This window comes from Arvicanthis niloticus, chromosome 9 (genome assembly GCF_011762505.2).
Source record: "Arvicanthis niloticus isolate mArvNil1 chromosome 9, mArvNil1.pat.X, whole genome shotgun sequence".
Classification (NCBI taxonomy): Eukaryota; Metazoa; Chordata; class Mammalia; order Rodentia; family Muridae; genus Arvicanthis; species Arvicanthis niloticus.
In genome coordinates, this window is record NC_047666.1 from 33040228 (window position 1) to 33066764 (window position 26537).

Genomic DNA, 26537 nt, shown 5'->3' on the forward strand with positions numbered 1-26537 from the left:
GAAAGAATACAACTTAGAATTACCTGGATTGTTTCCATTTTTTTTCTTCATATATTTGATGCTGTTATATAGGCAGTCTACTGATTGTTTTGTGCTAACTGTATCCTCCTATTTGGTTGAGTGTGTTTATCAGTTAAAAGAGTTTCCTGGTGAAGTCTTTAGGGTTGAGAATTGGAAGTATGTCCTTCTAATTCTCTTCATTTCCTCAGCGTCTCTTGCAATGTCTCTCTTCTCATCTCCAATTTTATTTATTTGAATCTTCTTTCTCCTTTTTCAAAAATTGAATAGGAGTCTGCCAATACTCTTAATCTTTTCAGAGAGCCATGTTTTTGTTTTATTGATTTTTTTGTATTGTTTTCCCACTTCTACTTCATTAATTTAATTATTTCTCTTCATCAGTGTTTTGTTTTTTTGTTTTTTTTTGTCTGATTTTGTCTCTTCTAAAGCCTTTAGGTAAGCTCTTTTGCACTTGTTAGTCAGTAGGGTCCCTTAGACCTGCAAACACTGCAGCCTATTACCCATGTTCTTGGTTACCTTCCTGAACTTGACTGTAGTTCTGAAGATACCACATACCTGAGTCACAGACCAGGGAGAAATCAAGTTGGCCACAACCTGGAAGCCTTGTCTTTACTCGGTTGCTTTTATAATGCTGGCAGTTGATAGACAAGATCCCAGAGGACAAAAGTACTCAATCAGTTTTATCTCTTTGTGAATCCTGTAAACTACAAATAAAGACTGGCATGGCAAGATATTCCTGATGGTGCGATGATGGCATAACTGTCATGAGAGCAACAAATACTTTCTGATTGCATTTAAGGCCTACCTACTCCTCAAGCGAGAACTTATGCCTGGTTCCATTAACAGGGCTAAGAACTCAAAGCTAGACAGATTATATGCTCTAGGGAAGAGCCTACTACTATTACTCTGCTAAATGGACATAATATTAAAATGATTCCTATGTCTAGTCATTATACTGATAGATTAGCATTAATCAAAGGAGCTTCTCTTGCAGTAGATAGTTATTAACAGAGACCCACAACTGGTTAGCATGAAGAGAATAAGAGATTTCAGAGTAGTCAGCACTAAACATGAACTTCTATATTAGACCTACTTCTCAGAGTTCATCATAGAAGAGGGGACAGAAAAATTATGAGCCAGAGGCACTATATGACTGGAGTTACAGTGTTTTCTGAACACAACAGGACAGTGTATGTGTGAACTGACAGTGGCTATGAGTGTATGCATAAGATCTACACAAAGGCAAGCCAGCCAAAATCCTGGCATTGGTGTGAGGATGTGGCAAGAAATCCCACCCCAATCTGAGGAGCTATGGGTGGTTGACGGCTGCTAGAAGACATTTCTTCAGAGATGAGGCCCCCAAGAAGCTACTCATTTTCCAGTAGATGGCCCTACACTGATGCACATATTATCAGTACTAAGACTGTGGAGTTTTTTTGTTTGCTTGTTTTGAGAAAACACATGACATTGAGAAGGAATAACAATGATGGCGGGAATAGCAAAGGAACTGGAGGGAAGAAATGTGTGTGTGTGGGGGGGGCTTGATGAAAACATTATACGCATATGTGAAATTCTCAATCCATAAAAAGACAAACAGCACACACACACACACACACACACACACACACCAAACAAACAAATACAAGTAATGGAGAGTCTGTTGTACCCGATCAGAATGGTTCTCATCAAGAAAACAAGGGACAGTAATTGCTGGCAAGGATGTCTGGAATGAGGAATCTTTTTACATCTTTGTGGTAGTATAAACTGATGCAACCATTATAGAAATGGAGATTCCTCAAAAAAACTGAAAACAGAACTGCTATATGGTCCAGCTTTACTACTCTGGGGTATATGCCCTAAGGATTCAAAGTCAACATATTCCAGAGATAATTGCATATTTATGTTTATTCATAATAGCTAAGACACAGAACTAATCTAGATGCTCATAGAAAGTGAGCGGATAAAAATATATGCACATAATGCAATTTATTCAGTGTAAAGAAGAACAGAATTGTGTCATTTACAGGAAAATAAATAGAACTGGAGATCAACATGTTACCAAATAAGTTAGACCCAGAGAGACAAATATCACATTTTATCTCATATCAACCTAGGTTGATATAAAGACCTAAAAAGAAGGGAAGAGGGGGAGGAGCCAGAGAGGGCAATGGGGATAGAAAGATAAAAATACTGTGTGCTGTCTCTCAAGTACAGAATCTAGACTTAAATGAATGCACACACACACACAAACACACACACACTCACACAGCATGAAAACTTAAGTAGGACACTTGAGAGGAGAAAGGGAACCAGGGGACCAGTAAGGAGATGAGCAAAGTATGATATCAATGTAGTAAAACAGTGATAATGGAATCCATTGTTTGGAACACTATCTAAAAAAATAATAAAAACCTCATTGAACTATACCTTAAGGTAAATACATTGTGTCCTATGTAAATTAGGTTTTAATGAAATTGGTTTAATACATGTGTATATTCATACACATCTATGGGAAAGTTATAATTGCTTTCTGCCTATATAGGTTTGGTATTATATTTTGTTAGTTAGTTAGTTAGTTAGTTTGTTTGTTTGTTTGAGGCAGGATCTCACTATGTCACCTTGGCTGAACTGGAACTCTTTATAGCCAGGATGGCTTCAAATTCACAGAGCTCCGTCTGCCCTGCCTCCTTGTACTGGGATTGAAGGCCTGTGCCACTGTGCTAGTATTCCACCTCTCTTTAAAGTTTCTTTTGTTGATATTCTGCTGCCTCCCTTTCTAGTCCCGTGTAAGCTTTCTGTTTTCATCCTACATGGCAAACACAGATCAAGATGACAACCTCTAAATGTAATAACTGTAGCTATATAAACATAAACTACATACATTTCATGGATCAGTGCTACATGTGAGAAACGTATATGCCATCCCAGGGGAGACCCTGAGGGTTTGCAGTCCTTCTAGTTCCTATGAATACCATAATGCATACATTAACCACTTGTCACACACACAGACCTTTAATACCTCTCCTATTCTGAACCCAAGCTCCTGCATGCAGACATCACTGAAGGGAGGCAGGAAGATGCTTGCAGTGAAACTCAATAAATCTCACTGATTTTGATTCTCCGAAAGCAGTTTGAAGACTAAGGCTGCTTAAAAACCTGACTTATGATTCAGAAGTCAAAGGTGTGTTAATTTAGCAATAGTCTCGAGGAAGAGTTTTAGGTCTTTGTAGAATGTGAAATGGATGCCAATACATTGAACAGCCTGAAACTAAACATTCATTGTAAGCCACGGATACTAAGCAATAAGAGAATCGTGCCAGATGCCATTTACAGTATCACTGGGAATGAAGTTAGTAACCTTTAGCAAGGAAACTCTGAATCAATAGCTGCCTGAAAGTTTGCAGGTGCGCAGACTTAAGTGGAAATTGCCCAGGAAGTCATGTGTGAGAGGTACAGACAGAATATTTAAACCAGACTGAGGGGGGAAAAATTAAGATTCATTATAAAGCTTCCCAAAAGTAGAATTAGAGCAATAACTTCTTCGATTTCCTTAGAAAAGTTAGCCAATATTTATGAAAGTGGCACCAATTTAAAAGAATCGTGCATTGACAAACACATGGGCAGGCATTTGGGCATTTAAACTATGGCTTTGAAAGAGCAGAAAGAAGGCATGTTTTGGAAATTCAATGCCGGCACTTGCTTTCATCAATGTTCCATCTATTTCTCCGCTCAGATGTTACAGGGTTATTGTTGTCGTACTCATCACGGATATAGGCTCTTCAATTGGACCAAGGTATATTGATGTACAAAGTTAATCAACAGACTAGTTAAGTGATAGGACCTCAGGGAGGAAGCCCATTAGAGCTCCACTCCAGGACAATGAGTCATTAACACCCTAGGGAATATACAGAGGATAAAAGAAACAGGGCAAACTCATTGCTCAGTGAATTCAATACGACCTAAGGGGAATCTTAGAGTAAATTTATGTTTTAAATGTGTAAGAAGCTTAATCATTAGGAGAGTGCCTTTTCTATTCCAAAAAGAATCATCTCAGCCCATCTTTTCAGTCAATACTGATCAGTCTACTTAAAAAACAGGAAGTAAAAGGGTTCATGCTAAGTCAAGTGATATCTTTTCTTATCTGTAAGTTCTGTGTTTAAAACTCCATTCACAGCCTTCTCCAGATCTGTACTATCGCTCCTGTCTCTGCTTAAGAGTCCATCTTTGCTTCCAGGACTCCTTACCTGTTTAGATTGTTCATGTTTTACATTTGTTCCACATAGTGAAAATAAGCAACAGGGCCACCAAACACAGAAGACACTATTAAAGTAAGCGCACAATCAGGTTTAAAGCAACTTAGGTGTGCAGTTCTGAAGAGAATACTGTGTCTACCCACACCGATATCCCCTCCTACTGCTTCAACATATATATTTAAAACCTGTTGGTAAAGAAATACTGACTTTTTACAAGCATTTTCTGTTTATTCCCCTTCCCTAGCCTTGCAAATATATCAACCTGAAGTCAGAGAATAAATACAGCTTGTGAATTTTCAAGCTAGTGACTATTTAATTTTAGACTCAAGGTCCAACACCCATTGAACCTTCCCATAGGAATAATCAATCCTGCAACATCACCATGAGGAATTTCTCACTTTTTATTGTCTTGTTCAGAAGCCACAAATATAAACCACTATTTTAAACATAATCCAAAGCATGTATGACTTTTATAAAGATAACACCGTGTTCAATAGTGACTTTTGTGACTCAACAAGACTTGATTGAGGGTTGAATGTTATGGCACACATGTCAGCTTTTTCCAAGAGATCAGTATTGCTGGCTGCTCCGTCTCTCCCCATAATAATAAGAACCACAACCACAGCCAACTTTTTATGGCTATTTCTCTGTTCAAATCATATTCAACTCACTAAATTCTCTGAATAGTAAGTAGTGTTAGTTGTCTTCACTCAGCATGGAGAAGCTAAGGCAGGAAAAATAATGAACTTTGACCTTTAACAGACAAACAACAGCAAAGACAAGAAAATCTCACAACATCCATACATGCAACTAGAGGGAGCCTAAGGAGAAGGAGAAGGAAGAGGAGGCAGAGAAGAAAGAAGAGAAGGAAGAGGAGGCAAAAGAGGAAGAGGAGGAGAAAGAGGAGAAAGAGGAGAAAGAGGAAGAGGAAAAGGAAGAGGAGAAGAGGGTGGGGAGACAAAGTCCCCAAAGCTTGACTGTGGATATCCTTCAGCTAAAGAGACCTATTAGATTGAAAGCAAGAACTGTATCAACAGATGGATAGAAAAAAAAATCAGTATTTGTTAATGTCCAACCACAGGACTGAAAAAAAAAAAAAGTCTTTCTGATGGTTAGTTTACATGAGTCTGTGGCACAGGAGAAAAGAAGTTTCCTGAAGAGGATGGGACACCATAAGAGAGATAACAGAGTTTTAGAATCACTTCATGGTGCCACCTCATACTCTGAAAGGTATTCTTCACCAAAGAGCAACTTGAAACATAGATTCAGCCTCCTGGATGTCGAGCAGGCCAAAGAAAAGATGGATTTTCTAGTAATGTGCATTTTCTTTAGCAGGTACTAAGCCTGGCACCGTAGATGTGGTATGGCATGAAATTAGGGTTAGGACCAAGTCTTTCTCACAATCCTGGAACCTGAGTCCCCCATTGTGTCCCACATCACATGGTTCCAAAAGGTGAAGCTAAGATAACACTTCTGGCTTGTCAAATTACAAAGTTCTCACTGTTTTTCACTGTTTAAGCACCACCACAGAAATCTCCAACACAAACAAGGGCCAAGACCATGGTCCAACACGAGTTTCCATTCTCCATCTGCTGATATAAACATTTGGGCCTTAGAAAACTACTCTTTAATAGTTTACCGTATATCTTCACCTTCATCCTTTAACATTTTAGTTTTCCCAAGGAAACTGGAATCTGGGAACAGCAGCTTAACTCAGTTTTCCCGGCAAACAATGTGGTGGTGGTGGTGGTGGGGGGGGTTGGGGAGGGGGAAAAACTTGGCCTTGTTCTTGGGATCAGAGCTGCTTACAGACCTGCCCAAAAGACCATGAAGGGAAATCCTTTTTTTTTTTTTTTTTTTTTTTTTTAAACAAATTCAGCTCAGGTTCTACCACCTAATCATTTTCTTATCGCCGAATATTGCATATTTACACAGGTGCTCCTCTGCCTTAATTGTTTGGAAGCAGTCAGTCCCTAGAAGCAAAGTGAAGTGACTCACTTCAGAGATGCAGTCCAGCTGGGGTCTGACAGGTAAAGAATTACCACTAATGAAAGCCCAAATGAAGTCAGGTTCTTCAAAGTCAGCTGGGGGAGACAGGAACAAGGGTTATTAATGAACTGTTAGGAATAACGGGAGAAATGAGAGCTGTGCACTTGAGTCTTACATGAAAACAAGAAAGTCAGGAGTCTACAGGACTCAGTATGGCTCAGCTGCCATATGTATCACAGCACGAGGTCCCTGCCTGGGGTCCCTTGTGCTCCCTGCAGGCTGATTAGCTGGGACATCTGAGGGGCCTGCCCTGGATCTGTAAATCTCAGCTGGGCCTTGAGTTATGTCCTCTCTGGTTCTCTGAGGATACAATTGCTGGATTTCAATTTCCAGTATTCAGATGGACATGAAGATGGTAACATTATTTACATTGACTCTGTATCAGTAAAAACATGGTTTGACGTTATAAAGGGTGCATATGTTTACACCTGGAAAGCAAATTATATGCCCAGAATACTTCTGAAGCAAGTACACTTAGCTGGGAATCTATCCATCCCTTAGGAGCCGGTAGATTTTACTAGAAATTCCCCATGGGGTTATTATGAATGATAACTTCCCGCAGGCTTGTGACCCTCCATGATGGACTCAAGAGCTCAAGACACATCTGTTTAAAAGTCAGCCTGTGCCAGCCTACAGAATGCCTTGTGGCCTTTTTTTTGTAAGTCATTTTTCAATTTCCTGGTAATGAACAAAACAGGTCTGATAATTTTCAATAATATACTCAGGACATGTGGGGTGAAAGGCTGTAACTGTCAAGCTCTTGACACAGATATCTTGTTCAGTCAGCAAAGAAAGCAACGCCTGCAAATGCCTTTTGTGCTTCGGGACTAGTCAGGGGAGGTGTATCCGCCACAACAAGGCCATATTTTGACTGGTTTTCATCAATTTGACTCACATAGCTCTCTCTCTCTCTCTCTCTCTCTCTCTCTCTCTCTCTCTCTCTCTCTCTCTCTCTCTCTCTCTCTCCTCTGCCTCTTTTAAGAACATTTGGCTCCAGGAAGGGGGAAAAAAAAAGAAAGAAAGAATTCTTCCATTGTAATTCAAAGTATTTTCTTATTGTCTCCCATAAAATATGAGTTAGAGTATTTACCTTATAGTTTGGCTTCTGGCTAAACTGAGTGAACAACAACCCAAGACATCAGGGAAAATATTAAATGACTGGCTGGATCCTTACCCCTTTGTTCTCTTCATTAGACTAAAAGAATGCGGCAACCCTTTTTGTCCTGAGCAGAAGTGCCATAGGGGTCTAGGAGAAACATCCCTTCTTTACCATTGGTGTGAACACCCTAAATATTAATCCAGAAGAAACCTGTCCACGTGAGAAGGAGGAGGCCCTGGCTGACTGAGGTCTTTTAAGATCAGTCCACGTGCTGACTCAGGGAAATGTGGGCAACACACTGAAAACATTTGCAGGCCTGGAAAAAGAGCTGGTTTAATAATTCAAGATGCTTTTAAGTTACACAAAATGGACAAAATAAATAAATAAATAAATAATAAAAGCCCACTTTCCCTAGTGATGTTGCGTAGTAAAAGACTTGAAATGGAAGAAACAGAGCGTCCAGTCTCATGCACCTCCAGCTTTGGGAAGCTCTTTAACATCGGGCAAAGAACTCAGCAAACTCCAGCAGAGGGACAGAAACGTAGTTTCCATGACTTCAAAATATTTAGGTGAAAAGTGAAATTGCCACAAACTGTATTTCTTTTTATCTCAGTGCCCTTATTTCCAAGCAGATTTTTCAGGTGTTTCTGAGATACACCCCATGCTTTCTTGATCCTGACTGACACTTTGTCTTGATAATTCTTCCCTGAGAAGCTCATCCTGTGCATCACAGGAGGCTTGGCAGCACTGGTCTCTAGTAACTAGATATCAGTTAGGCCTCCTGTGGTGAGAAAATGTGTCCTCACACTGTTTAAATGCAGTATTGTCAACAGTTAAGGTACCAGTGTTCTTTGATTTATCTAATTCCAAATATACCCTATGAGCTGCCATTACCCTGCAGGCTGCCATTATCCTGTTTCTTCCTACTTTGTGTATAATAGGAATGTGGGGCTGGCAGTTTAGCTCAGTGGGAGAGCACTTGCTTAAGTTGGTATTCTCAACTTTACATGGAAAAAAAAAAAGGGGGAAGGAGGAAGGGAAGGAAAGAGAGAGGTGGGAAGACTGGGAGACAGACAGAAGCTTTTAAATACATTGATACCTGAAGACACATCGTAGTCTGCTAAGTGGCAAAGGTTACAGAGTACTCTCTGTGTATCTTCACAAATACTAACCACCCAGAGTTTGGTGTGGATGGTGCTAGTTTGACAAGCTCCAAAACTGAAGGAATCAAAACTTGACTTGAGGGGTTAGAAAATGACTCTTTTCCATTTCCTCTCAGTTAAAAGACATTTCTAGGAAGGCAGCTTGAAGTTGTTGACCACTCCTGGCCATATGCAACTGCTTTCAAGTGCTTCTCACTGTTGCTTATTTCAAGTATAGGGGGTGTTCAACTAGGCCCAAAGATCCAGCCAGACCCACCATAAAGCAGTGTGCCCTAACCCTAGTTAACTCAGTTTCACTCAGAGTGGAAGAGAATCTGAGGATGAAACACAGAGTTCACTTTTTATTGGGCCTAGATATTTTTGGAAATTAACCTACTTTAGCTTCTGATTTCTTACTTCAAAGGATAACCAAAACCATCTTGCAAGGTGGTTCTAAAGAAAAGATAGTGCACATAAAGACCATGACCTAAAACTTGCTGGGTAATACACTCTCTATGCATTCCTTATATGGGGGGGGGGACCATTATCACTTAGTAGTGTTAAGTATATTGCAGGATGATAATGAAGTTCTGGGGCAACTTGTGATTATCTGGGGTCAGTCCTGGAAGGTTTGTCTCTGTGTTGAAGGTGTCAGTGTGGACTCTGAGACAATGCTCTGCTGAAGGACCATTGATGACAGTATGTAAGGAGGACATCCCCTTACCACCAGGAACACTCTGCAACACTGTCATGGCACACAGGTAAGATAGAGCTCTCCATGTCATAGTGTTTATTTGTTCTTAAGATAAACTTTAGTAATTGCAGCACAGATTTTTTTTAAACAGGAAACTTTTACCTTTCCCGTTAATAAATCCCTTCACACTCCACCTTGCTTTGTATCTAAGCTGCATTGTTGCTTCTTCTTTTCTGGGGCCACCACTAAGAAAAGGTTACTTCAACTTAAGTACTACAGCTGTCAATCAGATAACCAAGATGGTTGCTGAGTGGACAAAGCTGACCTGACGGCTGAGCAAGATGCTTGGCATTTCATTAGCAAGTCCGGGGTGATGGACAAACTAACTCTTACAAGTTATTTAGGGAAATTTCCACTTGATCTCCTTGGAACACAGTTGACCATAACCGGAACCACGAAAAGTAAACTCAGAGATAAAGGAAAACTCCTATTGGTTTCGTTTATACCCTTTAGCACTAGACACAGTCCTTGTCCTCTGGACCATAAAGCATATCTGGGGACACATGTATAATATAAAGTAATCTCAGTCAACCTGAAAAGAGTTATATTCAACACGAGATGAGAACCTAGAGATGTTAGTAACCCATGTCTGGGAGATCAGAGACAAATCCAGGGAAGAGAGGTTGGGATCTCATGTCTAAGCTTGAGAGAGAAGAGATTCCCTGGGGAAAGTGATGAGGAGACAATGCCTGTGCTGACCTGTCAGAGGCAGGGATCCCATTTATTTGGTGTTCCACAAACAGCTCAGGATATCTGGAAAGTGGGGTGCAAAGCTGGTAGAGGAGACAATAGAAAGAGAGCGAGGGAGAGGAGAATCTATCATAAATGGGATCTATTGCCTGTTTGAACCCTACTCCAAAGACTAGGAAATCCCCAACTGAATAATTTTTCCCTCTAAAACACAGGCATAAAAAGCAAATCCAAACCCTGTTATCTGTACTACAGACAAGGGGATTGCCAACTACAGTGTAGTAGGATGAATATTGACATAAGAGTCTGAGAGACATAAAGACAGTAAACTATGGTTCTGTCTGAGCGCTGCCCACCACTGTGCTGCTTCTTTGTGCCTTGCTGTCCCGTCTGTCAAGTGATGAGGATTGACTGGCTGTAGGAACTTCCAGGTCTCTTCCTGTCTTTTCAGAGTCCCAGTCTCTCACAATTCATCCTCTGGAGGCTAAAAGCTGAAAGAGAACTGAAATATGGGTATTGTAGGTCAAAGGTGTAGACAAGTGTGGTTCAAATACCCATAAACCTTATGCAGGTGGCTCTCAGACAAAACACGGAGAAGCCAGCTAATAGAAGAGTAAATGCTTCTGTTTACAAAAGAGCCTTGGGAATGACCTCTCCTTCGGGAGCTGGCAGGAGTACAGTTAAACAAAGGTGCTCTGAAAAGTCAATTAAACCATCCCAACACAGAGGCCAAGTTAGAATAGATCATCTTGTGAAATCAAAGTGGACAGAATGTCACCCTGTACTGCTATGTGCCAGAAATTTGTATTCCTTGGCTCCTTGGATGATCATGTCAGTTGTTAGGATCAGTTGCATGTCCAGTTGTAGTAGCATCAGAGGACATAACACTGATGGTGACCTTTACAACATTTGTAGAACAAGGAGTATATATCACCGATAATGCGAGACTCTGGGCACCTTCTCTAGCTTCCTGTCGTCTGGTCATAGATGCTTCATACTGAACAGGGTTTCTCTCCACACTGGTGCTACTTCTCCAGGATTGTGTCATTTGAATGGGAAAATTGTTGTACCATACAACTAAAAATAATCTACCTTTTGAGAATGTGTCCATGAGAAGCAACTTCCTGTCTCCATTTTACCTTTTAGATATCGCATGAAGTATGGAAACCTTTGCAGGAAATAACCCATCAGGTTTTGAGGAAGTGGCTCCTTAAAACATAGGTGATTCCTTGCCAATAAAACCATGACTGCTGCTTAATGCCCAGGATGTTCAAACAATGAAATCAATGTAAGCTGGGGCACAAAACTTTGAAGCAACAATCTGCCGTCCGTTTCAGCTCCAGTGCAGTGCATTTCCTTCGGTTAAAAGGGTTTCCAGTGGAAACACATTCAGCAATGTCCAGGAAGACTTGAGCTGCCAGTGTAGCTCCCATGGAGAAAGCTTGAGTCTCAAAGTAACAATACAGACTGACAAGGAGATGTAAGGGCTGAGGAAAGGCAAGTGCAGCGAGCTAAAGGACCATGGGAAGATTCATTAGTTATGACCTGCAGAGCTGGGAAAGGTAACAGTCATAGGCCCGAGTGGCAAACTGCAGGAAAACAACCCAAAAGAAGGTTTTGGACAAAGAGAGCACATGTTCCAGGCTTCAAGGCAAGAGAACGTATAGTGAATTCCATGAAGGCAAGACGTTTGGTATGGTTAGGACACGACCTTTCCAATATCCTTAACCCTGTGATGGTTCATGTTAGTCAAGGATTTTCTTCAGTTAAGGTTAACTACTGCAAGTACCTCCTAAGTCACTGTCATCTTACAAACCCCTAAGGATCTGTAGAATCCCAACTTAGCTAACAAAGGGTCAGACGAATCTGGAGCTAAATTACCAAACCTTGTTATTTTTGAGACACAATCCACATCTACAAAAGGAAAAGCAGCTGGAGCCGTTGGACATGTGAATGAGTCTGTGCTAACCAACAGAGTGGCTCAGGACAGACACTTACTAAATTACAGCCACTAGCCATTTCAGAGCTGGACTTTGTAAACACTGGAAACATTGATCTAATTGCTCTAATTAAAATGTGGATGTATGGATACCCCATACTTATATATTATTTACGATGCTGCCTACTTTATTTGGTGATTATGGGACAGACAGAAAAGGCACCTACTTAAATTTGCACTTAACCTTTATAATCGCCATGAAGAGTAATTTGCATTGTATAAAATACTGCTTCCATTTTCTACAGAAAAAAAGGAAAAAAAGGTTCTTGACCTCCAATACATTTTGACATTTTGATTTCAGTGAAGTTAAAGTTCTATTTTCTATAAAACTTTTTATGTCCCATTCTGACAAGATGCATGAAAATTATCCAGAGGACTTTCCAAATGTATTCAGCCATTAATTCTCTTTTTGGTGATGTATTCCGACAAAACTCTCATTCAAACATTGTCAAATAAAATAGGAAAGTAAAACTATTAATTTCATTTTATAGCCAAGAACAGTGGGGCTTTTTTTTTTTTTTTTTTTTTTTTTTTTTTTTTTTTTTTTTGGCTAAAGATACTTAACTGATATCACCCAATTTGCAAACAGGAAGGACTGTTGTTTGAAACTGGATATTTCTAACTTCCAAACTGTTACCAGCCTGGCAGAAATGAAGACATTCTAGAAGACACTTTGTGTCTCTCAAATTGTTGAAACAATGGACCAAAGAAATGGGGATTTCCCCCAGGAATCTCGTGCTGGGAAAAGGTGCCAGTCAGAGGGGAAGCTTAGTTCTAACAACTTGTTCTGACACTAAAACCCAGATAAAGATGGGCCAATGGTGGGCGGGGCCGCACTTTCACTGGGACTACTAAAATGTGCATATCCTTGGCCCTTTGATTTAAACTTTGATCTCTCCTCAGGAGCCCAAAGACAAACTTGTGGAGTTTCCCCAAATCTCTTTATCCTACTTCTCAACAGGGCCACAGTGACTAAATCTTTTCCTGCTTTCCACTTTTAGTTTGGTTCTTGTAATTGGCTTATTGAGGACAGGTGGCCAGACCTGGCTTGATGCACAGGTTTCTACCCTCACGTTCGATAACAACACCACAGAACGATTGTTCTCAATATCCCCCAACACTCTAGGAAAGTGTTCAGGTTTCAAACCCACAGGATAGGGCCAGGAAATTACTCAACAGAAAAAAGTGCTGGTCAGGCAGGGCCAGTTACCTAGGTGCAGTCCCTGGAACCCACACAGAGACAAGAGAACCAACTCCACATGAGCTCCGTGGCATGCACACACACCCCTTCTTCAGACACAGTATGCACACAGAGAGCTATAAGTAACTACGAATAAATAATCATATAAATGAACAAAAGCCATGGCTGGTAGGTTAAAAAGCCTCCTTACTTTAAAAACCCAAGAAAATCGTGAATGATCCTAACATAGCTACAAGTCTTAAAACCCCAGCAGTCACCCTACCACCTGAAAAAGGAAAAAGCCACTATGGCACCTCAGCTAGCCTACTACCTGTGGCATCAAGTTCACTTCCTAAGCCTGAGACACAGCTTGGGCTCGCTCTTCTTGTGACTTCTTATGTCCTGCATCAGTTCTTGTATGGCTCAGAGCTTAAGCCCTTGGTATGTGTCCCAAGTATTCCCCTATCTCTCTATATCAGTAGTTAAGGTTATTAACTTACACCTGGATGTTCCTTCAACAAAGGCAACAGCAGCCTGCCACTATGCAGAAGACTAAAGTAAATAACCCATTCAACCCAAATCTAAGCATCCTCTCTACAAAACTCAGGGAATATGAAAGTGCTTCCCCAGCCTGTTCCCTGGGCAGTATGGGAACAGGTGAGACTTTGATTACTTCAGCAGCCCATGTGTTTGAAGGTCAAACAACACCTGGGTAGTCCTTTGAAATAAGGTAATTGAGCCAATTTCAAGGCGGTCTTGCTGAAAGACTCTCTGGATCCCCCTGGTAAGGTAAGCTCTGGTTGGAAAGCTCTGGATCCCCCCAACTTCACCTTCATGAAACAGTGATGAATATTTGATGATATTAAAAAAATTATAACATATAGCAAACTAAAAAAAAAATATGGCTTTGAAACTGCTATGAAAAGGATCTTTGGCTCCAGGTGTTCACAGTGGTAAAGAAATCAGGCAGAGAACAAAAAAGTAAATAAAAAATTTAAAAATTAAAAAAAAAAATCATTCTCAGCCCCTTAAGCATTCATGGGAGTTGGTGATAGGTTAGCAATGTGAGACTAGTTCTTAGCTGACCTTACACGTTTATTCTCCTGTGAGCTGGTTTGCATTAAAACTCTGGTTATAAGAAGACACAGAATCAGCTCCCTCAGCGGTTAACTTTGTTTAAATTGAGAGACAAACCTCAACTGTTTGGTTTCTATAACATACCACCACATACCCTAGTTGCTTGGCTTGGTATGAATTGAACCCTGCTGGCTTTTATCTGACTGCCAGTGGTGGGCTTTGTGGTGGTAAAATACCATCCACTCTACTTTGAGCTTTCTGTTTCTCAAACATAGAATTCATACTTCTCTGCATTATTTACCGGCATAAAGTGCTGCCCCAAGAGACCTGATAGTATCTTGTTCTCCACTTGATTGTCTACTTCCAAGAAGACTCATGTTTGAATGTTCCTGGGTTTGTATGCTCAGAACATAGCACAGTATGACCAGGCGACCCTAATTACTGAATAAATGAGTGAGTGGCAGCAGTAAACGATGACAAGACTAAAATGGATTTTCTGAGTAGGTGCATTAGATTTTTTTGTTTGTTTGTTTGCTTGCTTTTTGTTTTTTGTTTTTCGAGACAGGGTTTCTCTGTGTAGCCCTGGCTATCCTGGAACTCACTCCGTAGACCAGGCTGGCCTCGAACTCAGAAATCCACCTGCCTCTGCCTCCCAAGTGCTGGGATTAAAGGCGTGCGCCACCACCGCCTGGCGCATTAGAAATTTTTAATGGGTAAATTACATAAATATTTTTTGTCTTATACTTTTAAAAGTGCACACACACTCTTGTCACAAATTGCATTGGTTCCAACTCAACCTTTATGACTATGAATTTATGCAAAGTAGAACAGTTAGTGATAATAACCATGGAGTCTTAATAAAGATGAAAATCAGGGGTCATGTTTATAGAAGACATATGTGCCTGACTCTGTGCTAAGCTTTGCCCATGTATCACCTTATATAATCGTCTCAACTAGTCTAATACTGGGAACTGATCAGATATTAGTTTCCTCGCATAGTATCTACATACTGGTGCATTTATTCATCCAACATGTATATTTCTATGTGCTGTCTAGCAACACATGCTGAAGAACATGACAAGACACCATACAAGTATCTAATCTGATGTAGTTTGGATATATAATCAATTTAAGTGGAGGAATAATTGATTTGGGCTCATGGTTTCAGAGGGTTTAGTCCCTTGTGGGGTTGATAATAGAAGCTAAAAGAGTGGAACTGCTCATGCCACAGCACTCAGGAAGCAGAGGAAAAGACACACAGGAAGCAAACAGGGCAAGATACAGCCCTATGTACAGACCCTTCAGTGCCTAATTTCTCCAATTAGAACTAATCTATATTTTACCATCTTCCAATAATACCATCATGTTATGAATTCATCAGACAGCCCGCACATAAGACAAAGACCTAATGAAAACACACACACACACACACACCTACATGTGCACTTTGCTAATCTACTATGTGATTCTCAATCCACTCATAATAAGAATAGTAAAGCATAACAAAGATTCAAACTTTTGCATTTCAAAAAATACTGCTGGATGATACTGATGGAGTTCCAGGCTACTCTTTAAGAACCACTGCCTAAAGTAATTGAAGAATTATAAAAATGAGGGTGATATACCCCAATTTATATTACTATAGAAGATTGTGCCATGCAGAGTGAAGAGAAGACTGTGAGAAGTGAGTGTGGATGCAGTAGACTGTGCGAGGTGACCTTCATTCTTCAGGAAAGATCAGATGGTGATTGAGACTATGGTGGTAGCAATAAAGATAGGGATGGATTCTAGAGACATTTTGAGGATCAATTCTATAGGAGCTGTTCATAAGTATGGGGCTAAGGGGATGGGAGTTACTTAGATTCTTCTTAAGCTAGTCGACAAAATCATGCTGCTATTCTCAGAGAAAACCTGAAAGAGGGCCAGAACAAAAGAAGCAGGTCATGAGCTCATACTTGGGTCATCTCAGCATCAGGTACCTGAAAAGCTTTCAAAGGTTAGTAAGAAGGCAGTTGCTCTGTGGCCAGGAATTAGGAGGCAAGATAAAAGTTAAGTGAGATTATAAGTGATAGGAAGTCATGGAAGGTAGATGAGATCACCAGCGAGATGGGTTAGAATAAGAGGAGAGGAAGACAAAGGACCTCCAACGGGAAATGGCTAGGTTGGAGGAGATGAGCCTACAACGGAAAGGCTTGAACTAGGATAGAAAATAGACACCACACTGCCAGGAGCCAAGGGAAGGGAAGGGACAGTGGCTATGTGCATGTACTGTTGAAGGTGTAATTGAGTACTGAAGAGGTTGGGAGTAGGAGAGAATGAAGTTTGAGTGGAGGGAGTGCTTCATCACCAGCCTTTATTAGTGTTATTGCATGCCTGCTCCCTCTCCCGCTATGACCCCAAACACACCATTTTCCCTCCCCAGTCACTGCCAAATCAATCTGGGGCTCTCTCTCTCTTTTTTTCCTTTCATCTCCCACTTAATCTTTCTACTATTTCAAATTGACTTCTTGCTCCATTTCATTCTTATTAAATATCATGCCTATTTTTATTTGTTGTATCAATCAACAAAATGGTTGTAAAATTAATCTTCTTGTCACAGAAAGATCATATTTCTCTTTTCATTGTAATGAGCTAAAAAATGCAAGACCCTAGTTCTTATTCTTGTTCTTCTGTTTCTGATTGATGGATTACTTATGAGGCCAATGAAAGAAAAAGGCAGTTTTCAGTTCAACATCCACAACTCTCACTTATGTGAGAATTCTGTCTGAATGTTTATGTGGAAAAAGAGAAAGGCACGCGCAAACTTCTTTCTACTCAATATCAACTCAAAGCTTAGGACTTGAATCTGGTTGGATTTGAATACAAGGCCTTGTTTCTCAACTTTCTACCTGTGCAACCTAAGATAAAACCCCAAATTTCTCTGAGACTAATTTTTTTATTTATGGTTGAAGTAAGAATAAAGGTACATTCTCTCAGCCTGGAGAGATGGTTCAGTTAAGAGTACTGGCTACTCTTCCATAAGACCTGGGTTTGATTCCCAGAACCACATGGTAGCTCACAACTGTTTGTGACTCCAATTCCTCATACAGACATACATGCAAGCAAAACACCAATGCACACAAAATAAAAATAAATAATCCATAAAAGATACATTCTCAGAATATGGTTATGAAGTATTGCCTATTCAGCATTGTGCCTAGGTGATGTTAATTAGTTTATTATAATAATTCCTGTAGCTAAACACAAAAAAGAAGGGTTGGGCCTGGGAGTATAGCTCAGTGGTGGTTTATGGTGCATGAATAAGGTGCCAGGCTCAATCCAGGGAAGGGATGGGGGAAAGGGATGAAAGGAGGGAAGGAGGGGGAGAGGAAGAGGAAGAGAGAGAAACACACACACACACACACAGAGAGAGAGAGAGAGAGAGAGAGAGAGAGAGAGAGAGAGAGAGAGAGAGGCAAAGGAGGTAGAGACAGAAAGAATATCAGAATACTAGAAATCATTTCTCAAAAGTTATCCTTAAGCTCAAGCACTTATTTGAATATTTCTACACTAGCCACTCTAAAGAGGATCTGAACCCATTTTACTTTTAAATATGTTCAACATTGTGGTGGTTTGAATATGGTTGGCCCAGGGAGTGGCACTATTAGGAGGTGTGGGCTTGTTGGAGTAGGTGTAGCCTTGTTGGAGGAAGTGTGTCACTAAGAGGTTCGGCTTTGATTGACTTCCCTCCTAGCTGCCTAGAAGCCAATCTTTTGTTTGCCTTTTAAACAAGAGGTAGAACTTTCAACTCCACCAGCACCATGCCTGCCTGGGGCTTCCATGCTTCCTGCCATGATGATAATGGATTGAACCTCTGAAAGTGTAAGCCAGCCCCAGTTAAATGTTTGCCTTTATAAGAGTGGCCTTGGTCATTGTGTCTCTTTACAGTACTGGAAACCCTAACTAAGACAAACATGCATTGTGCCTTGTTCAGTCAACATCATAGTCTTACCACACACAAAAAAAAAAAAAAAAAAAAAAAAAAAAAAAAAATTACTGAATTTGCTTTTTGTAACTTAATTCTTTCAAGCTTTTACCACGGTTGAAAGAAAAGCAGGTGAGAACATAAGTTAGAAAATAAGAGAGATGTGGTTAGCTTTGTTTGGGATCACGTTTGTAGACAAAACATGCAAAATGGGGGAAAGCCCATCCCATCAGTCCCCTCATGAAAATCACAGAACAATATGCTTCTATGCCATTCATGCATTGTGACAATAGATAATTTCCAAATACTTAGCAAAAGACCCAGAGCTAAGTTCAAAACCAAGTTGATTTCAAACTGCCATCCTGCCAGGATCAGCCTTGACTCATAGCTTAAAGTAGAAAAGAGTCAACAAGTTGAAAATCTAGAAGAGAAGGTACTATCCATGTGTGGACTTTCTGCAGCTTGGTGTATGTCGGAAACTATATGATAACCTCACAAGCTCTTTGCACAGTATTTGTCTGACTCCTGTCAGTGGGTTAACAGCAACAGAAGCATCACTGAGAAAAGTGCATATGCTCAATGTGCACCTGTTTGTCTTTTAAATCCTGCTACAAATCTCATAGGAAGGAGTCTTATCATATCCCGCTGAAGCTAGAATAGACAGAGAAATGCATCCCAATCATGGTTCATACGTGGGAGAGCCAGAGCTCCCGTAAACACCCAGCCTGCATTTAAAGTCAACTTTTGGCTTTCAAGTGGAAAGAAAAAAAAAAAAACATATTCTGGAGTTTAAAAATACTACATCCTTATTTACCCAAGCCTACTGACTCTTTGAAGGTCATGACAATCTCAATAAATCAAGAGTGAAACTACCTTTCTCTCCCTAGCATCTTTTGTTTGTCTTGATTCGGGCTGTTCTGCAAAGCAGTATAGATAGCCAGTCAATTTTCTTTCTCCAAAACTAATCTTCACCCCCCACCTCTCCAAGTATAGAGGATCCTCTAGAACTTTCAGTAAATTAATCACTCTATCTTCTGAAGCTTAGCAAAAAAAGGCACTTAGTCTGACCCAAGAACAACAACTATCTTTGGCAGCAAGAGAATGCTTTCCCTCTCTGTCAGGCATGCCTCTGAGAAGAGCGACACGGAAATGACAGGGCTGCTATTAACTCTGAGGTCAGCTAACACTGGCGGCATGGAGACCTGAGGAAAAAGGACATGCCTTCCTCAGAAGATGTTTCCTAGCCTCCTGCTTATTGTTTTACTAAGCCCATTGTGTTTGCAAGGACGCTTTTATGTACCTAAGGAACTTTGGCTATTTCATAGCTCCTAAGGAATGTTCATTGTGACATACCCAACTTTGACTAGCCAAGCACTGGATTCTGGCACCATTTACTGGATGGGGGCCTTCTTTTTGCAGCCATGGGGATTGAACTCACAGCTTTGTGCATGCTAAGTGAGCACCACATTGCTGAGTTATATCCTCAACAGGGGTTTACTTCTAAATATGTATGATCTAACCATTTTATGTTAAGGGCATATAATATATTTTGTGTTTCTAAAGGCAGTAGACTACAAAGGTTCTATCCATTCATCATGACTTGCTGCTTCTTTAAAAATTAGTTAATTTAGTGTGTGTGTGTGTGTGTGTGTGTGTGTTCCTGTGACTGCATGTGTACATGTGTGTGCATATATGAGGTTAGAGGTCAACTTCAGAAGTCATTCTTCATGTGCCTTTTCTTTTTGAGACAGAGTTTCTCATTGGCCTGGAACTCACCAAGCAGGCTAGACTAGCAGGCCAGAGTGCCCCAGGGATCTTCCTGTCTGCCACCTCCTTGCTGGGATTAAGGATACACACCACAAACCTGACCTTATAAAATGGTTCTGAAGGCTGAGTTTAGGTCCTTGTGCTAGAATGACGAGCATTTTACCAGTTGAGCCATCTTTGCAGCTGTGTCTTTAAACCATAACAATTCTTAGTTCAAAATTATATATGTGGCCGGGCAGTGGTGGTGCACACCTGTAATCCCAGCACTTGGGAGGCAGAGGCAGGTGGATTTCTGAGTTCGAGGCCAGCCTGCTCTACAGAGTGAGTTCCAGGACAGCCAAGGCTATACAGAGAAACCCTGTCTCGAAAAACCAATAAATAAATAAATAAATAAAATAAAAAATAAAAAATTTAAAAAAATTATATACATGAAATAAAGTCTAAAAAAAATAAATTTAGCCGGTTAACCGGTTAAGGCTGGTGAAATGGTTTAGCAGGTAAGGGTGCTAGTTACTGAGTCTGAACACCTGAGTTTAAATTTATATGGTGGAAAGGGAGTACCTACTCCTGTACTCTGACCTCCAGATATGCACACGGAAGGTGGATGCTACCCTCCCCTGCCTCAATTACATATGCCCACTCCTATGCTCATGTATGACACTAATTTTTTTATAAAGTTCTATACATGTTTGAGAGCATTTATTAAATGGGAGTCTCTATTCAAAAGGTCATATGTCCTATTACTATTATTATTCCCACAGATTTATTCATATGAGGCTATTATTAGGATTTTCCTGATTTAGAACATGGTTGTGTAACTGTCTGAAAATAGTTGCTCATTTTATTTTCAGACTAGCTCTTGTACAGCCCAGACTAGTCTCAAACTCATCTTGTAGCCAAGTATGGCTCTTAACTAATATTTTTCCTGTTGCTCAATCCTTAGCACTGTGGTTATAGGGATGTAACCACACGCGCACCAGGCTTAATGGGTATAATTTTTAAGGCAGGGTGATGGAGATAGGAGTGTTAGTTATAGATAAAATGTCTGAAAATGGCAAGTCGCCATTGATGATTTGCAGAAGCCTCCCTGGAGTTAGTAGTAAGCAAAGCCAGTGTTTTCCAACCCAAACATGTTAGATTGTGAGGCTCAAGTTCTCAAACAACCATAAAGTCAAAATATTGCTCTGTTGACAGCTATAGCCAACATCTAACCAATGCCAAACTCAAGACAAAATGGGTCAGTACATTTGATGTGCTCAGCCATAGGCACCATCTCAAATTGCTTTTGGCTCTACATTCCTGAGGGTAATATATTGCAGAGAATATTTTCTAGGTGTAAATTGCTTAATGTTGTTTCAGACCCATCCAAAATACATCAGCAGCAGGAATAAATTTTATTGATTTGTCAACTCTGCACACCTTTTTTATGGAATAAACAACCTTTCTTAATGGTTATTGCAGGCCCCAGAACAGCAAACATGGCAGGTGGCTGGTGCAATCGCAACTTAAAATAAGCACCATATTTTCTGCATCCTAGTCATTAAATGAACCTTGACAAGAGAAAGAAAGCCATCTTCTATAATAATGAAGGGATCTTTGAGACTAGGCCTGCGTGATCCTTTTACTAGCCACATAACAGCAACACACAGGTTATGTTTCTGCAATCAATCCCTGTTGATTTTGTCATTTCATTGTCTAAAATTAACATGTAAAAATTTACTTGTTGTCTTCCAAAATTTTTTGCTATTTTATTTTAGGTGCACATATGTATATGTAGATATGCGGTAAACAGAGGTTGACATCCAGTGTCCCCCTCAATCTTTCTCCACCTCACTTTTTAGAGAAGGGGGTCTCATTGAACCTGCAGCTCACTGGTTGGCAAGACAGGCTGAGCAGCAATCCCCAGAGATCCCCTTGTCGTTGTCAGTTCAATACTCAGATTAAAGGTGCATATCGACACTCCTGGCTTAGAAACAAACAAACAAACAAAAACAAAACAAACAAAAACAACAATGAAAAAGAATAGCAAGCGCTTTACTTACAGACCTATCTCCCTAGCCCCCATATATTGATTTTCTAAGCAAAAGCAGTATGCTTGTTTTCTTCAGGCAGCATCTTACAAGCCCTTGGACACATGCTGTGGTCCCCTAAACATAAAGAAACCAATGCTAGTCACTGCCTGACATGAATCCTCTAGCAACATCTGTGCCTCAAAGACAAGACGTTTCATCCCCATGCCTCCTCCATTTGCTATGCTCTTGAGAAAACTGGAGATCTCTGTCTCTTGCCAAAGCTCGGCTTTGTGGACTCTAGTCTTGCCCACAGGATAGCTCCTGGGGCAACACAGAGCTCTGGAAAAGATCAGCCATCTGGTGGGGATTGGGTGGAAGTGGTAGGAAGCCTTGCTTAATTCGTGAAAAGAAGAAAAGGACATTTCTCATAGAGTGTACACACATAAAGTACTCAGAGGGAAAAGCCACTGGGTGGATTTATATCATGAAAGCTGCATGCACATATAATCCTTCTTTGGGGAGTCCCTTTAGGTACTGAGGTTTCTGAATACAAGGGAAAGATTTTGATGCACAAAAGATGCTGACAAAGGAACCACAGCTATTTCTTGGCCAGATTTGTTATTTTCTAAGCCTTCCTATTAGATAGAAATAGTTTAAATACAATAAAATATTCCAAAGCCTATCTTGTTAAATAAATGGCTAAAACTGAATATATTTGAATATCCCGTGTTAAAGCAAATAGTTAAAAATGAATATCTGTGAACACATCTGTAGCCTTGGAGTAGGGAGAGCTAAAACTGAACTAAAAGCCTCTACACTTCATATTTCTCCCAGTCCCTGTTAGCAGTTAGGCTAAGCAAACATCTCTGTATAATTCCTAATCTTTATGTACTAAGCTAGGATGTGTTATGATGATCATGCCCCACCTGCCCTTTCTATTACAAATATGTAATAGCATTGCTAAAATTTTGGAAAACTACTACTTCACAAAATGAAGAAGAAATGAGGGAAATTAATTCATAATAAAAATGGAAACATTACATCTCACTGGTTGTGGTGGCATGCTTCTTTAATTCTAGCACTCAGGAGGCAGAGGCAGGCAGATTCATATGACATCTAGGCTAGTCAGGTCTACATACCAAGCTCCAGGCCAACTAAGGCTACATAGTAAGCCCCTATCTCAAAAACTAAAATTAAACAAATGGAACAAAATAAATACATTATGCCTTAGAAAGCCATTGTGATGTGGACACCCACCTCCATCAAATGCTGTGGATTTCAGAGGAGTTAGAACATACACAGAATGCTGCCCTAGTCTTTCACCTTCCATTTACCATTGTGCAATGGGAACTAATTAAGGACGTGTATAAGTGCATACGGAGAATTTCTATGAGTGTAACAGTTAAAAACTGAAATGGATATATAGACTCAAATATTTATGACTACTGCTGTCACTGGAGTTAGGATTGTCTGAGTGGTGAACAAAGCATTTGAAAACTAAAGATAGCCGGGCGGTGGTGGTGCACGCCTTTAATCCCAGCACTTGGGAGGCAGAGGCAGGCGGATTTCTGAGTTCGAGGCCAGCCTGGTCTACAGAGTTAGTTCCAGGACAGCCAGGGCTACACAGAGAAACCCTGTCTCGAAAAACAAAAAAAAAAAAAAAAACCAAAAAAAAAAAAAAAAGAAAAAAGAAAAAAAAAAAAAGAAAACTAAAGATAATAATGGCCTATTTCTTGTAATGTATCCCATTAAAGCATATCTAGCTATTAATCAGATAGATAGATAGATAGATAGATAGATAGATAGATAGATAGGACAGATAGACAGATAAATAGATCACATTGTTTAGATTCTACATAAAATAATCATATGCTAGTTTAAACCAAATTTCTGGTATGATGTTGAAAAGTCATCTAGGACTCAGGAAAACATCTCATTTATGACCCTCTAATTATAATGATGATATTATAACCATATGTATCCTAAAGGGCCTCTGGTGACTGTGCTCCAATTGTTCATTAAAACACCAAGCTGATGCTCTTCAGCACTTTCCCATCTGTGTAAACTGTGGTTTCTACAAGGATGCCCTGTTCTTTACTCCTTCCTAGATGTTCTCTTCAGCCCTTTTAGAGCTCAGGAGAGTTGGTCCGTTGCCTTTGCTGTGGTCTGCCCCTAGCTTTGCAAGCTGAACCAGAAAATTTTTCTAGTTCTAAATTTTCACTGTCTCCAGTATTTGTATTAATGGTTTAAAAGTTGCACATGAACCTCCCCAAATCACCAGTAAGCTACTTACAAGCTGTCCTTTCAGTACTTCTATAGACGATCTAAGGACTACCAGTGCAATGAATAAATAAAGGCAAATGCTTAGGGACTGTTTTATATGCTTTTCAAACTTATGAGGATGCAAATACTGGGCAAGACAGATTGAAATTGGACTCTAAACAACTATTGTAACCCAATGTGAATTCATACAAGTTCCTCTTCACAGTGACTAGTAATTTTGCTAAGCCCCAATTTGACCATATTGGAATGATTCTCACAAACAAATCTGTCTACTTTTGCTAAAGCATCAGTTGGTTCCCAAATCACAGTGTGTATATATACTACCTGAGTCAGAACCAACTGGAGTACTTGTGCATAAACAAAATAAAATAAATAAAACAATTCATGCTGAGTGTTATCCTTTCATATATCCCCCTTGAAAATTACTTCTCCATATGATACACCTCAAATTCATCAACCAACCAAACATTCTGTCTATTTGCATCACCACAAAATCCTTGAGTCTTCCAGAATGGAATTTGCTCTTTCCATATTCAGTGGAGAACAGAGTTAAATATGCTAAGACCACCTCTAGCTGCAACCTTATAACCTTACATTCCATAAACGGCATGAACATCAGGCAGGCCACTGAAAGTGGCACAGTGGTGGTAATTGACACACAGTATCATTGCTTGACAACTAGCAAAGCCTCTACACTGGCCCTCATCCTTAGTCATCAGTATTTTACCTCAGTTATGCACCATTTTGCTGAAAAAGATCTAAAATTTTCCCTAATATAGTCACACTGTACACACACACACACACACACACAATATTAGATTCAGTCAACATTGATCACAATAACATTTTATAAATATGTGCATATTTCCTACTATATCTGTAACTTTGTTGGGAAACCACCATTATTCATAAGAAGTTGAAACTCTCATAATTCCAACAACTATATTAATGAAATATTTACTCCATCAGACAAGGTACTAGGTATTTTCCAAAAACCTTTTCATTTAATCCTCCTGGGGACCTGATGGAGACAGGCATCTCCCGTCTCTTTTATGAGAATGATTCTTGCCATTCCCACAAAAGAAAACTAAAGCTTAGAGAAATGTGTTTACTTTTATAAGATTAGCCAAAAGTCTGGTCATGTTCCGTCTGCCCCAAAAGTATCTATCCTAACCCTGATGCCCTCTGGTCTTACTTGGGACAGAAGGCAATGTGGGTCCAAAAGAAGACAGTCGCCAGAGATTTGGAGTTCTAGAACACACAGGATGAAATGAAGGGCTACTGGGAAGTGTTGAATGGATGGACTCAGATGCAAGAGCTAATGCTGGTGGTGCCAGAGATGTGGGGTTGGGTTATTCTTGAAAAGAGAGTGTGTATGGTAACTGTGAATGAATATTTGGGAATAGAGGCTGAGTAAGAGGTAACACTGGGGCATACAGATGGGGAAAAAATTCCCATGAGTAAGTTACCAATGGAACATATGACTAAGGAGCTTACGGGAGAAAAAAGCTAGAAGCAAATTCCAGAGAAACCCACATAGCCACCTGCACCGATGGATCATGAACTCCATGCAAATAACTGGTGTACGTCATGAAAGCCGGTTTCTTTTGTTCTCCAGCTCAGGCGATCAGAGCCTGTGAGTCATGCCCTGGCCACTTTACATCTAGTCTAGGCCAGCTATCTAAGGATACCCAAAGAGAAGGTAGATGAAAGATACAATTATCTATCTTTGGGGTTTCACAGCAAGCTGGGAGCTAACAGTGATAATTAGTAGGGGAAGATCTTGAATTTATGCTCAGTTTGAAGGGTCATCAAATGGAATGTAGCTAAAGAGAGATTGTATAATCAACCTCAGTATCATGAACAGAAACAGCTGGATTGGGGTCTATGGCTAACATATATCTACCTCTAGGTGTGCTGGGGAGCACTGACCTTCTGGTCCTTCTTTTCCTTTGGTTCTTGAGGGCTATTCATGCCATCTCTATTTCTTGTCTCCACACTGTGAAGAAGTGGCCTGGAGGCTTACACACATCCCTGCTTGAGAAACAAGACTAGTTAGCTCCGAAATATACCAGGACTATGTGAGAACGTGAGTCTGTTGGGCCTCATATGACAAGGTCCATTGCTCACTCAATGCAGAAAGGATTCATATCCTCCAGTAAAAATCATCAATAAAATATAATATGACCTTCTTTTGGTGGAAATACCCGAAGAAATTTATCAGATCTACATATCAGCCCTTGCTAAAGC

At 40.2% G+C, this 26537-nt stretch overlaps 1 long non-coding RNA gene across 5 annotated transcripts in view; it reads left to right on the forward strand.

The window, feature by feature from the left end:
- Window positions 1–26537, forward strand: part of LOC143443487 (uncharacterized) — a 401606-nt gene that overhangs the window by 348673 nt on the left and 26396 nt on the right. For 3 of the 5 annotated variants that reach the window (XR_013112531.1, XR_013112528.1, XR_013112532.1), the window contains 3 exons: window positions 6207–6301; window positions 6883–6978; window positions 9210–9322. This is a non-coding gene — a long non-coding RNA (uncharacterized LOC143443487). Of the gene's footprint in view, window positions 1–6206; window positions 6302–6882; window positions 6979–9209; window positions 9323–11151; window positions 12456–26537 lie in introns of those variants that run through there. The other 2 variants (XR_013112529.1, XR_013112530.1) reach the window with 2 other exon arrangements.